The sequence below is a fragment of the Physella acuta genome, unplaced genomic scaffold, assembly GCF_028476545.2.
Source record: "Physella acuta isolate Inbredline_101_S28 unplaced genomic scaffold, ASM2847654v3 ptg000605l, whole genome shotgun sequence".
Lineage (NCBI taxonomy): Eukaryota > Metazoa > Mollusca > Gastropoda > Physidae > Physella > Physella acuta.
The window spans coordinates 232,833-249,075 of NW_026732124.1; positions in this window are offsets into that span (position 1 = coordinate 232,833).

Here is a 16,243-nt window from a genome sequence, read left to right on the forward strand (position 1 = left end):
TATTTATTTATTTATTTATTTATTTATTTATTTATTTATTTATTTATTTATTTATTTATTTATTTATTTATTTATTTATTTATTTATTTATTTATTTATTTATTTATTTATTTATTTATTTATTTATTTATTTATTTATTTATTTATTTATTTATTTATTTATTTATTTATTTATTTATTTATATTTTTATTTATATATATAAACACAGGGATATTCTACTTTGTACACTATGAATTAGAAACTGCAGCATCAATTATAAGCATGTAACAGAATCATTACTATGTATTCATCATTTGTACAAGCCTCAAACCAATTAATAAACCTTTTAAGATATCGAGTTGCGTTTAATTTGACTTCAGACGGATTATAAACATACCTTATCTATAAATTGGCCTGATTTGCTTATATCGTCTGCCAGTCTTGTATGGTCAGATCTTGGATTGGCACGTAAAAGTATTAGTACAGGAAGCGTGGGCGCTTACTTAACCAGTTCTATTCATATAATTAGATCTAATGGAAAACACGGTCAGCTGTTTCACGACTATTATAATAAAAATTTTAATTAATATTATTGTTCCGTTTTTAAAAAGTGAAGTTTTAAAAATTTAGTTTGAGATTTTGCTATTTTTGATTTACTTCGTGACAGACTTAAGTCTCATTGGCTTGGTAGATCTATACTTTTGCAAGCTAACATTTTAAACTACTAAACCATTGGCGTTTAGATTGAAGTCTTCTTGTATAGAAGAAAGTAGGTAGACCAAAAACAAACTATCAGTTGTCAATGTAGTAGATTTAGTAGATTATATGATGTCGGAATGTCCTGGACCCAAACTTTGAGTAATCGACCCTCTACGAGTACGATGGATAGTTGTGGCTGAAGCCATATGCTCTACAAGGCCTTCATATGAATGATGATGATGCTGATTAAATCATTTGCGTTAGTTTTCTTTATAAGTTTCTCTTACATTTTTCTCTCTCATCTGACATACAACAAAAGAAATTAAGCTCTGGAGAGGACCCCCCGCCCCATTCCAGTGCCTGTCTACGCCACTGTAACTTGCTGCTAATTTCTAGTTCATCAATGATCCGACACCGCATTGACATCCAACAACAAGAATGCTAGCGTGAAGTGGTTTTAGAGAGTATTTTTGCAGTGATTCGACGAGCATTTTAGATGATAAAAACATTAAAAGACAACTCAAACTGGGGATGTTTGTGTTGTAGTGTCACCATGGATTTGCAAAAACTACCAAACGATATTTAGAGATTTTAATTAAAACTTTTTACAAGGATCGTTTGTTGTTCCATGAAAACTGCCAATAGTACTTTATTTGCTAAAGTAGCCTTGACATTTACGTGAGGCAGGGGAGTTAACTTGATCGTAAGCTTAGACAGCGAAAGAAGTAGATCAATCGTGTACATGCTTGTTCGTGTTTATATGCATGTGCGTATGTGTATACGTGCATGTAGGAGAATTTCTTTAGCGACCAACGCGTCTATTTAAAAAAGCAATTTGGTTTTATTTTCTAAATCTATGTGCATTTAAAAGCTTATTATTAAATATGTTATATTATAACTGTTTTATTTTCCACATTTTTAGTAATTCGTTCTCATGACGAAGATACCAAATAAAACCAAAAAAAAAATAATTTTTCTAAAACCGGATCAGTGCCTTGAAATTTTTAAAAGACAACTATCTGCCCCTTCTTAAGTCTATGGTAGACGCTCAAGACAAATAAGGCCAGCCTTGAAAAAAAACCAACAGGTCACTATTGTCTTATAATTAATAGAACAATCGCTAGTATTAAATCTTTTTATCTTTCCTTTTCTTATTGAACTTAACATTATTTAAATAAAATTTTAATGTCTAATCTTAAGTCTAGGTTAAAAAAATATATATTCTTGCATTGTCGTCAAAGACAAACGTATCGGGAAAGTGTGAATAGTGCACGCGCCAGGTTATTTAGCGCCCTAAGCAAAACTTATTAAAACACCCCCTTTCAGTGACTTTCACACAAATTAATTAATAAAACATATGTATGATGAAACAATTAATTAAAAGTGACATTAATTTATTATAAATTACATAAACGTTATATGTAGACATCAATATCAAATTTTACTTGCCTCCTTCGTCGCAAAAGTTTGTACTAATTCCTTTAATTCCAGTGTGGAAGCGTAATCACATTCTATTAAAAATTGTTGCAAGTCCACGAGTCTACTTAAGGACATAACGTTTACAAATTTGATAGATTACAGCCTATTGTTGTTATAAATGTATCCTTAAGGAAAGGTTGAAAAATATGAAAAAAGACAATTAATTAGATGATTAATTTACGACGAAGACGATTTTAAACGCATTAGTTGCACTCGAATTATATATTGCAAGCTACAGTGGCTGCTGATGTATTTGATTTCAACTTAATAATGTAAAAAAAAAACAACTACCGAATTATTTTGTTTAGAACTTCTGCTCTATAACAATTTTTACAACAGCAAATAATAACTAAGGTGTATAAATTTGAAATGAATGTAGATTTAAGCAACGAATTATCTCCCATTTGGAAATCCGAAATACCAAAATTTCCTTCAAGGGAGATAACTTTCACATGAATAGCTAAATTAACTAAGTGTAACTTAATCATGCTTAAAAAACACAATAAAACGAGTTAAATTTCATTAATAATTATTATAACTAATTTTTATATTAGTTATGTAAATTTGTCAAAACTATTTTACCAATTGGCTACTTAACTGAAGGTGTTGTTTGAAAGTATAAACATAGTAGCTTTTTTATAACATACTTATAGTCAATTTCGACGACATGATTATAATACGTATAGTATCTTTCTATCGGATTATTGCAAAATTTTGGATCCCCAAAATAAAGGGACACATATTGATGAAAACTGTAATACTAAAGCGAATACACACAGCTGACGCTGTAAATTACATATATGAGGCAAAAAAATAAATTTAAAAAAAAAAAAATCAAATGTGGGTAGCTGTTAAAGATACGACTATATATATATATATATATATATATATATATATATATATATATATATATATATATATATATATATATATATATATATATATATATATATATATATATATATATATAGGCCTATATTAAATATTAAAAAATAATAAGTTTATGGTTAGTTATAAATTGTAGCCTATATAATATTATATATTAATACTTTAAGAGTGGTAATGATGATTCCTAAAAAACTAAAAGTTTTTCAGCTAGAGAACGCCTACTTTTCTCTGTAGTGTTTTCCGCTGGAATTGAAATCATCTAACTAACGATAAACTCGACTTCTCGATATACTCAAACTCTACTACATTAACAACACTTATCAAGCTTCGATACCTAAACATGACTAGACTCGATGCTCTAGAACTACGACTCTACACACGATACTCCCAATCAACAACGATTTAACTGTACCTTCTAATGCACGATAACAGTCAACAAACTTCGATACCTTAATACCACAAGGCTCGATACCACAGGACTCCAGAACAACGATACTTCATCACCTACGTTCTCACTTATCTGCTACAAATCAGATTCCACTAGACCTACAACTACACGACAACAGCCAAATAAAAAAATACGACACTTTAACACTTCGATACTTCATACCTACGAAACCACATCAGCAACAGCTTTCCACCATTACTCCCAATTTCTCAACGGTTCATTACAAGTTGCCAAACAAGTACAGTACTTTGAACACCCCGTCATTACAAAACTCTACACACCAGACCAGATCTCTAATTCAAAGTCAAAGAAAACGAGACTTACAAGCCCTATTAAAAATCATAATTTCACGTGTTTTGGAACGCCCCGTCATGCGCTGGATCGATCACTAAATCAATATTAAAATAAGATAACCGTTTGAACTGTTCGAAATTTAAATTACGGACTTACTGAATTGTTTTCTACATCAATTATGTGACACCAAAATAAAAAAGCAAAGTGACTGGTAAAAAGCGCCCCGACCTTTTCAAATTAGGGAGGTGGGTTTGCATTTTCACCATCGCGAATAAATATAGGTTAATATAGGCCTAATTTGGGGAGGGGGTGCAAAATTGATAGTTCGTCCTGGGCGCAGAAATAGATCGCTAAGCCTTTGTATATACCATCTATAATTTATAGAAGATAATCAAAGTTATTAATTATTAGGTAAAAAGTAAAGTTTCCCTTTCCAACCTGACGGTCTATGGGGCAAGTGAAGTAGAGTTCACTTGTTTCTGTGACCTCGGCATACCCTTCATGCCCAATGTCCTCAAAGCCGCTTTTTACACAAAATGTTGAACAACAAAGTAAACAAATTGGTATTTCTTTTAGATTGAAGTGAACGAAGTACGGAATCATGCTACATATTAAACATATGTTACATATGCATGAGGTACATTTTTTTACTCCCGTGTGCTATTTTAATATACAATTATATATTAATCTCACGACTGTTATCAAGTTATTGATTATAGTTATGAATTATGAAACGCATGCATTCGATTTTTCAAGGCTAGATCTTTTGATAACTTTAAACAGCCGATCATAATCCCCAGTTGTAATAGAAAATGCGTTTATTTTGTTTGTATATATATATATATATATATATATATATATATATATATATATATATATATATATATATATATATATATATATATATATATATATATATATATATATATATATATATATATATATATATATATATATATATATATATATATATATATATATATATGTGTGTGTGTGTGTGTGTGTGTGTGTATGTAGGCTATATGTGTCCAACGTTTATACTCTACGTGAAGAAAGTCTGAGTCACCAACCCCCCTCCCCACCCTCCCCACCCTTGCCATAAAAATCTGGCCCTCCCATATAAACTAAATCGTGACCACAAGTATCGACTTGGCCAGATTACCACGTGAACAAATGTGACCACGTGACTATATTGTCACACGGAACAACTAATGGCGAGTTGACCAGATAACCAGTGTTTCTTCCAGACTTTTTTTTTTATAAATTCATCATCGTTCGGGAGGGGGGGGGGGACGTTGACTTTCTTCGGGGGGGGGGCGGAGATGCCTGGAAGAAACTCTGCAGATAACTATATTATCAAATATGACCACGTGACCATGTTGTCACACGTGACCACGTGACTTTGTTGTCACACGTGACCAGGTGACCACGATCTAAACCCTCCACCAGCAACCGTTAGAAGAATATATAAAAAAAAAAACGGCCGACTTGCCGCAGAACGTAGCAGCCGATCCCTCCCCCCCATTAAAGAAAAGCGATGAAATATTCAGTTCCCAGGGGACGAGGGATGAGCGAGCGGGCTGCGCCCCACACTTCCTCCACCCCAGCTTCACCACGCCGGCCGCCTGTTTGTTTAAGACATTTAAAAAAGCATCCCAGGAGAGGATACCCAGTTTTTTAGCGTCTAATCTGTCGTTTTTGGCAGACGGAAAAAAATAAATTAATCAAAACATTTCAATTGATTTTTATTTTCAATCGTTTAATCACGCGGGTTCAAAAATTAATAAAATTAGACGAAAATTTAAGTTTTGTTTCGGAGCGGAAGTTTCAAAAGTTTTCAAACTGCAATTTATTAATGAACTGTGTGTGATTAAAATAGAAATAGAACTCTTATTTTCTGTGTGGATTCAAAACAACATTTAGATCTAGTAGATGCTAAATTAAGGTAAGACAAAAAAGTTAGTTTTCATTTTACTAAGTTAAATACTTTTATTTTTAATAGCACAAATTTAGTAGTTAGTGTACATTAAACATTGGGCTTTGATTAATAAGAGTATATAGTTATGTATTAAAAATCATAATTGATCAATGTTCAATTGATTTTTAAGACATCAAAGTCAAATACGTTCTCATTAATCTAAGTTTAATTTTTCTATTTCAATTTAAAAAATCATAATAGTTTGTTTAATAAGTTTAAATGAATACAATTAATATTAAGTTATTCATTACATTTGGAATTTTTAATTACAAACTAAGGTAAATGTTTACAAAGCAAGGAAACTGTTACTGAAGTAAAATTAAACTTTTGATGTTTTCGATTGAAGAGCGACAACAGAACAACAGTTGGTCATTTATTAGGTCGAATGAAGTTCTGTAGCGTATTCACAAGAGACACAATATGTAATTTTTTTTAAGTTAACTAACAAAATACAATTAAATTATCTAAATAACATGCTTAATAATCTAAACACAAATGCTAATGCACCAAGTCTAAACTTAGCTCCACCCCTTTAAAAGTAATGTTTTTTTATGAATCGTAATTTTAAACTGAATATGTAAATGAGATGCTAATTTTTTTTTAAGAAAGCAAAAACGTTTCAGGAGAAATAGTTTTAAAAACGTATTTTAATGAGCTGTCTATACAAGTTTATCTGCGCTCAGATATCAAGAGATGGGTAATTAAAATAATAAACCCACAGGTGAAATGTGAACGCCCGTAAGAGACGCATCTTTTGTCTTTAACATTTGAACGAGATTTAGTGTTGTAATTGTTTAGTTTCTTCTCCAATTGGGAGATACGTTTTGTATGCTGTTGTTTTTTTTTGGCGGCATCTCTGTTAGGATTAGGATGAGCTTAATTAGGGAACAGGTTTAGGATTAGCTGGATTAAGGATATGGATAAGTTATGATAAGATTTTAAAGTTAGTTTTCTTAACTTCAAGTTAAATATTTCTATTTAAAAAAGTTAATAGCAAAATAGTTAGTAGTTAGTGTATAGGTTAGGATTAAGATTAGCTGGATTAAGGACATAGGTATAGTTAAGATTAGCTAGATCAGAGATATGGAATTTCCAGGGTTTAGGTTAGGACTTGCGTTATGGTCAGAAATAGAATTGGGGTTAGAGTGGCGATACTAGCAATACTAGCATCATACACTAACGTCAACGTTACACTAATGGAGAACCTAGAAGTCTGAAGTTTCTGTTGTTTTAAAATACTGCAGTTATTGTCGTAAATATACAAAATGTACCTAATCAGCAGTATAGAATTTTTTTTTCAATGGAATCATCTGCTAATTACGACAAGTAGATAGTTAAAAAATCCTGTACTTCATTTAAATGTGGTTGCTTGTTTCACGTTTCATCAGTTTTGTCTACTCTTTTCTATGCTGCAAGTAAAAATGAACTCATTTTCAGCAGCCTCTATTTTCTGATTAATTTGTTTTAGAACTAGATAGTAGTTTGACATTTTCAATAGAGATCCCCAATGATTTATACTGTGGGCGTTATTGTCACGATTTATGTTTTAAAAAGTCAATCTTCCAACTATCAGTGGTTATATAATGTCTATTTGTAAATCCATTTAACGAAATTAGAAGAACGAAAATATGTGCAAAAAAAAAATAAAAGATAACTAATTGAAAAGAAAACACAGTAATTAAAATACAAATTGTCAGTTAAATCTATAACAGTACATACTAGAACTAGGTTAGAGAATTAGTATTAAGTGTATTTTTAATCCATACTTTTTAAAAAAAACTTTCTATAATTGACAAATAATTTAAGGTTTCAGACTAATTACTAATTTTTATACATTCTCAGAATAAGCATTCCCTTATTTAGAAAATAAACGATGAGTCTTTTCGCAGTTTAGGAATAGACACTAAACATTTCATATGTTTAGGAATAGACGCTAAAAGTTTCTTAAGTTTAGAATTAGACGCTAACTATTTCACAAGTTTGAGAATAGACGCTAAACATTTCATACGTTTAGGAATAGACGCTAAAGTTTCACAAGTTTAGGAATAAACGCTATTTCACTTGTTTTGAAATATACGTGTGTGTTTAATAAAACTTGTAAGCGAACCCGCTACCTATATTTCAATTTAAAATTGTTCAAGATTTACATTAGCTAATTCAACTGTTTGAGTTGTCCAACTATGGCGCCCCAGCTAAACCCTAGCTTATCCGACAGTGCAGCTAAACTCTAGCTAATTCGACTGTTACATGGTATTTCAGAAATGTTACCAAATCTGAAAGATTATAGTTTCACCATTTAAACTTTCCAATTCCCTCTTGGTTTTTAAATTCCCAAAAGTTTCCGAATAATGAAATTGTAGTTATAATTTTTATTTAAAATTCCAGGGCTGGTTAATGAGTTTTTAAAATTGGTTTTACGAAATCAGTAGAAATTGATGGTTGGATAATTGTTACTATTTTTAGAATGTAATAAAAATTGCTCTGGCGTCGCTGACAATTTTTACATTTAACATGTTGTTATTTAGTTCAGTTCTTGAATAAGTAAAGGCGGTACATAAGGCAAATGAAGTAGAGTTAACCTGTTTCTGTGACCTGAGCATATGAAGAGATAGTGTGGTTAGCGCAAAGCCCAGCCGCTTTCCCTTTCTCTTACGTAAGTCAGGTACCCTGTCTAGCGGCAGAGAGTTGGACTGCTAACCCGTAAGTATCGAGTTCAAATCCGGGTTCAATTCATTAGACCGCCCCTGAGTCCACCCAACTCTGATGGGTACCTAACTCACGTTAGGGAAAGTAAAGGCGGCTGGGCATAGTGCTGACCACACTATCTCTTCGTATGCCGAGGTCACAGAAACAAGTAAACTCTACTTCACTTGCCCTATAGAGCGTCAGGATTGAAAAAGGAAAAAGGGAAGTCAGGTACCCATCAGACCTGGATGGATCTAGTGACGTAGTAGAAACTCCAGCCCTTGATTCAACCTCGAGACTTTCGGGTTAACAGCCGTACGCTCTACCACCCGACCACGCCGCCCCATGCAGTACTCGGTGGTTCACGTAAAATTGAGACTGATCAAACAACACGAAATTGGAAGCATATTGATTATTTTAAAAAGCCAATTCAAATGTGATTTTTCTACACAGGGGGCCCAAAACTAGAGATGTGTTGGATGCCGAAAAAGCCGTTCTAGTAGACACAACCGCTAGATTTCTATAGATAATCCCTCGCGTAATTAGATAGGTCATATTTAAAATTAAAAGATTAATATTAAATAATGGAGGAGGGGCGATATCTTTCTTTAGACGGATTTTAAAAGTATTGGAGTATGTCACTGTATGTATCCGTTTGGGCTTATGTCTTTAGGACGTACTAAGTTCCCCCAGCTCTGATGGGTACATGACTTGTGTTCGGGGAAACTAAGACGGCTGGGCATTTATTAGTGCTGACCACGGTATCTCCCTCTATGCCGGAGTCATTGACACAGATAATCCATGTGTCTTGGGCACAGAGGCGTAGCTAAGGTGGGGCGGGTGGGTACATATGTCCCCGGGCGCTGACCCTAGGGGCGTCAAAATGGGTTGGAAGTTTTGAATTTTAAACATAAATATATATGGGGGGGAGGGGGGCCAAATTGAAATTTGTCCCCGGGCGCCGGGAGGGGTCACTACGCCTCTGCTTGGGCACGAACTGGAACAATTTATGAAAATGGTGTATCTGTTGAACCTATTTTATCAACCAAATATTTTTCTGCCCGTTACTCTAAACGTGTAGTGTCTGCCCTTTCTCTACACGTGGTACCCGTTACTCTAAAGTTATTTTTTCCTTTCTCTAAACGTGTATTATCTACACCTAACGCTGAACCTATGTTATCTTCCTCTTTCTCTAAACGTGTTTCATCTGCCCCTTATCAGATCTACTCGTTTGGGAGCACAGTTGCGTCACACCAATTTGCGAAAATCATCTCACATGACTGGTCTAATTATCGCGACCACGTCGTAGCCCCCCCCCCCCCCCCATTTTATTCTAGCGTATAACGATCTTTAAATTAGTTTCTAATGACAAATACAGTAATAATATTTATTTTAAAAAACAAGATTGTATTCCATTGTTATCGGAGATGCACATATGTTGATATTTTAAAAATAAATGGATGTAAATTGAGTTACAGGATCTGACCGCAAATCTACGCAATCACAAACTGGGTATCGTTGAAGTGTAAGAGTTTGTAAATACATAATGTGTATGTTAGTTCTACTTATACATGTACATGTATAAGCAGGGGCTGTCATTTTTCTTCCGAGCAGTATAAACATATAAACATTTATTTTCTATTAGCGCATGCGCAGTAAATGTGATCCATTTGACAGATTTATATTTTACGTGATTTGCATTTTTTATAAACCTTTTTATATTGTTTTTTTTTTTCAAAACGAAACAGCAGAAACTAAATGCTTAACCTTTCCAAGACCCACCGTAATTATAATGCTTTAATAAAAAAAACACACGGTGATTTTTAAAACAAATTGTCTTGTATATTCCAATTGTGCATTAACTTAACTACTACCTTTATATATTACAATTTTTTTTTCTTGACGTGGTAAAGTAAGCCGAGCTGATCATAGATAAAGTAATTCTGTGTATCAATAAAGCGTGATTGCCCCATGAATCCCCACTTGCAACATTTAAAACAACGCGACATAACAACATAATGACGTCGCAACTACGACAATGTGCCGAAGACGACTTCTGAAATTTCAAGAGCGATAACTCAAAACTCAAAAGAAAAATCTACCCGGCGTTTGTATATTACACTTTATCGAAATACTATAATTTTTTTTCTTTTTTTTTTTATTCTGTGGATGACCCCGCGGCGTTAAAAGATATAAAACCGATTACCCTAACGATTACCCTAACTTCTGAAACAACAAACCTATTTATCAGATACGAGAAACGGTTCACGATGCGCTGACTTAATTGCTCCGCGGAGAAGGGGAGGTTACTCGCTTAATGCCGAGAATGTTGTTTGTTTTTTTAAACGATGTAACATTTACCTCGGGATGCTATAATTAAAATGAGTGTTTGTTTTAAATTGCGAGTGTCTCGTTGTCCCGAGGGGAGAGAGGTGGGGGGGGGGGGGGGGGGTAACGATTAGTCCCATTGAAATGGGTCCCGTTAATACATCTATTGGGATTTTTAAAAATTTAAAAATAAACGACCAAGAGTAAATTTGATTAGGTTGAATGTTCAAATACTTTGGTATGCTTGTACTTACATCATCGATACAACTAAGAAGTTTATTAGAGACGGACTTTGCTTAACATCTCACCCCACCTCACCCCATCTCATCTCACCTCACCTCACCTAACCTCACCTAACCTCACCCCACCTCTCACATATCGATATTTGACATATTTGTTCAGAGAAAAATTGGTTTCAATATCATCAGCAAACGGCGACCTTCAACAGCTATGTAAACTAGTTAAACACATGGAAACACACATCGTGTAGATGAAGTAGATTTCATCTGTTTTACTATCCACGCCATTATGAAGGATAGCGTGGTCGGCACTTTGCCCAGTCGTTTTGGTTTTCCTAACGCAGGGGTTGGCAACCTGTGGCTCGCGAGCCGCATGCGGCTCTTTTGATGTTAATATGCGGCTCTCCAGTTCCATAATAATTATATTATATTATTTTCGAAACAATATAATACTGTTAAAAACAAAATCAACTTTAAACAAACTAAAAAACAGTGAGAATAGGTGGAGTAGAGCAGAGGCCGCAAAAGACGGGGACAGTGAGGGAGGGGGTGCGGACCACACCGGGTGACACTATTTAGGGGGTAACACCAAGACAATAAAAAAAAAAATCAAAATATATTGATGAAAAATTGTTTTTTGCCAGTTGATTAATGCTTAATTAGAGTGAAACAGTCTTTTAAATACAAATTTACAAATCCCAGTAAGGGTGTGGAGGTGAGACCATGATGTAAACCTACTAACTATATAGAAAACAATGCTACATCCAACTGTATTAATAACCTACTATAGATAAACATCGTTACTGCTAACTGTACACACTATAAAGCTATCACCCAAGTATGACACAAACTGCAAAATGTACAGAGAAAAAGATGTTAAGTTGAATTTTTTCAGGTACTGAAATTAAATTAATTAAATTAATTAAATTCAATCAACGACCAGGGTAGGGGTGTCACCATATCTAATAATTTACTATGAAAACGTTGCTTAATAGGTATATATATATATATATATATATATATATATATATATATATATATATATATATATATATATAGAGAGAGAGAGAGAGAGAGAGAGAGAGAGAGACTATACTTTTTTATTTGGTGAGAGGGGGGGAGGGGGGTGACACCATGGCGTCCCACACCAGGTGACATCCGACCTAGCGACGCCACTGGAGTAGAACGTATATATACAGCTGACAGTGTTGTGGCCAGCCCCGTGATAATAGTTTCTATGCTTTCCACTAGCCTAGTGCACATAAAAATGTTAGTGGCTCTTTAAAATTTGGAGATTTTGTACATTGTAAGTTTATATCTTCTGTCTCTAAAGGTTGCCGACCCCTGCCCACACATTTAAAATGTTTATTATAGCTGCATTCACAATCTGATGTAGGTAGTTAAAAACTGTTAACAAAATTGAAAGTCATCGTTGTCGTCTTTACTTTATTATAATATAAATTAGTTGAATATAAATCTAAATTTTTATTTTATTTTCAATTAACTATTACTACAAACCAGCAGTTCATTGTATACATATAGATACTACTTAAAATTTATAATAAAATCTTGATATGTTAGTGACAACACATCGTTGTCAATGAGAAGAATATCTCAGTTTACTCTTGACAAAAATGCGCGATTTGTGTCCCTTACTGTGTGGAAATAAACTCAATAAAACCAGATTACTCGCCGCCAGATAGATAAATAAGTTGACGTACAATTAATTATTAAAGCTGGATTGTAAGAGAAAGGAAAAATTAAAAGATAACTGCATTTGTAAATATGAAAAATATATATATATATATATATATATATATATATATATATATATATATATATATATATATATATATATATATATATATATATATATTAAAGAGTGAGAGCGAGATGGATATGTATATGTACAAATACAGTCATTTAATATTCATATATATAAATAAATATATATATATATATATATATATATATATATATATATATATATATATTATATATATATATATAATATATATATATCTATATATATATCTATATATATACAGATATATATATATATATATATATATATATATATATATATATATATATATATATATATATATATTAAAGAGTGAGAGCGAGATGGGTATGTATATGTACAAATACAGTCATTTAATATTCATATATATGAATATATATATATATATATATATATATATATATATATATATATATATATATATATATATATATATATATATATATATATATATATATATATATATACAATGCATTCGTTACTCTGAAAGCATTTAACGATCAGGAGGTGTTGTCTCCCTGAAATTAGCACAGTGAAAGTGCTGTTTCCCACACATAACAGAAGTGCTTGACGGGGGACTGTTTTTGTTTTCATATTGAAATGTACATTTTATCTCGGTGCCACTCGGCGGTTAATGAAAAATCAATACACCCCCTCCCCATTTGTTCCCTGCATATGGGGTTGACTGTCGCCGCGGTAGTGTTGTGGGGGGGGGGGGGGGTATATCAGTCTTTCAGGTGATTGCTGGAGCAGAGATATCAGGAATGTCAAAGGTGTGAGGTGGAACTGTGGGGTGGAGGTGTGGGGGTTTAGAAAGGTGGAGAATAAATGGTTAGGGGATGACGTTTGCGTAGGGGGGGGGAGCGAATTCGTCATTTCCGTGGGGGGGGGGGGGGGAATGGAGATGAAATGGTGAACACACGTGTAGAATGGGATATGGGGGTGGGGGGGAAAGCAACATGGGAGAGGGGGCAGTGACGAAATGGCTAGGAAGTTGCTGTTAGGGGAAGGGGTGGGGTGGTGACGATATCGTTTACATAACAGAGAAGGAAATATGGAGGAAGATAGATTTATAAACTGGGGGGGGAGTAATATGGGAGGAGGTTGGAAACAATTAAACACATGAGGCGTGGCGTCAATGAGACGTTGAAACTTGATCGTCGTTAGTTGGAGTGGAATGTTTGTAACCATTAATTTAATCCAGGAAGATCCCTCTCGTTAACTTCGCAATACAATTTTTAAAAATAAGGAAATGACGGCCATAAACGTGTAGTAGTTAAACTATGCTACAATTCACGGGGAGGGGGGGGGTGATTTTTTTCTAGTAAAAAAAATATCATATTATCACAAGTTTTTGATTTTCTAAACGCGCAGTCACTCCGTTTCTCATGCAGTCACCCCCTTTCTGCTGCTGCCATCTACCCTCCTCCTACCCCCACCCCTCCTGCAGTCAGCCTCTTTCTCCTGCGGTCATCCCCTTTCAGTCACCCCCTTTCTCCCGTAGCCTGTCACCCCCCTTTTCTTATGAAGCAGTCACCCCCTTTCTCCTAGTCACCCACTTTCAGTCACCCCCTTTCTCCCGTAGCAGTCACCCCCTTTTCTTATGAAGCAGTCACCCCCTTTCGCCTGCGGTTACCCCCTTTCAGTCACCCCCTTGCTCCCGTAGCAGTCACCCCCTTTCTCCTGCGGTCACCCCCTTTCTCCCGTAGCAGTCGCCCCCTTTTCTTATGAAGCAGTTACCCCATTTCACCTGCAGTCATCCCCTTTCTTATGCAGTCACCCCCATTTCACCTGCTACCACCCCCCCCCCCCTTCCCCACTCCCCCTGTCGTCACCATTTCTCCTGGTTGTCAATGAAGTGTTGCCGTCCAATTAATCCCAGCCTAGTGACGGCCCCTGACTCCGTGTCGACCCGGCTTGCCTTTTCTTTGCTGAGTGAAATCAAATAGCCCGACTTCTCGCCTCACCAGCTTGATAAAATCAAATGAACTGGAGTGATTTAATTTCTATCGATTTCAATTTATCGCAAACAGCAACATTTTGTCCCCTGCCATTCATGGCCCCAGTGAAACGGGGTGGGAACTCGGTTGATCAACAGACTTAATATTCCATCCATTTTCATCCCGCGCTGACCTAGGAACCCGTCTTACAGTCCTAGCAGTTTGAAATCATCGCGCATGTTTTAACCTGCTGTTTATTTGTCGAAAATCGTAAAGTAAAAATTTGAAAAAAATAGCTTCGAACATTTTGTCTAAGAGGTAGTTTTTTTTTTTTTAGTTGTACTTTAAGCCTGTAGTTTAAAGGCGAACGACATTTTAAATTAAAAGAAAAAGCTTTGATTTTTCTGTTACAGTATTTGAATTCAACGAATGCACTTAATTTCTTAAGAGCAGCATGTGTACTGTTGGGTGCATTAGCGTTGGGGGTGGAGGGAAGGAGCTGGGAGGAGTGGGGTGCACCCGTGTTTCTTCCAGACTTTTATCTCCGGGGGGGGGGGGTGCGCACTTGAAATTTTCGTGGGGGGGGGGGGGGGGACAAGAATTTTTCGGGGGGGGGGGGGGGGTCGGACACTGTTAATGTATATATTTTCTATATGAATTCTATTTCGTTCGAAGGGGGGGTGTATACTCTCTATGTGGTGGCGGAGCCTACAAAGAGATGCCTGGAAGAAACTCTGGGGTGCACTAGTATATTATTGTCTTATATATATATATATATATATATATATATATATATATATATATATATATATATATATATATATATATATATATATATATAAACATATGTGTGTATATATATATATATATATATATATATATATATATATTATATATGTATTGCTTGCGTTATAGGTCCCATGTATACGTGTACAACTAGGTAAAACTGTGGCCCCAGATATTACATCAAACTTTGGCGACTAAAACAAGGTATGAAGGGGGGAAAAATGGTAGATACACAGGCGTGGGAAGGGGAGTAATTGATGTGTATTGGTTATGGCCCTTAGCTTTCCATTTAGTTAATGGGCTGTGTTGATTTTTACCTATGACGTAGCTCTCTGTTGTGTCTGTGAGTGTCTGTGTGTCTGTGTGTGTGTGTGTCTGTGTGTGTCTGTGTTTGTGGTGTCTGTCCAAAGTTTCTTCCAGGCATCTCTTCGGCATCTACCGCCCACACCCCCACACCCGAACGAAATCGAATGTATATAGAAAATAAGAAACTATATACTTTTACCAGTGTCCGCCCCCTCTCCCCCGGAAATTTTAATCCCGAAACTTTCAAATGCCCCCCCCCCCCCCCCGAGAGAAAAAAGTCTGGAAGAAACACTGTGTCTGTTTTTGAGTGTATGTTTTCGTATCTGTCATTCTGTGTCTGTGTTTGTTGTGTATGTGTATGCTTCTTAGGTCATTTTCAGTGTTTCCGT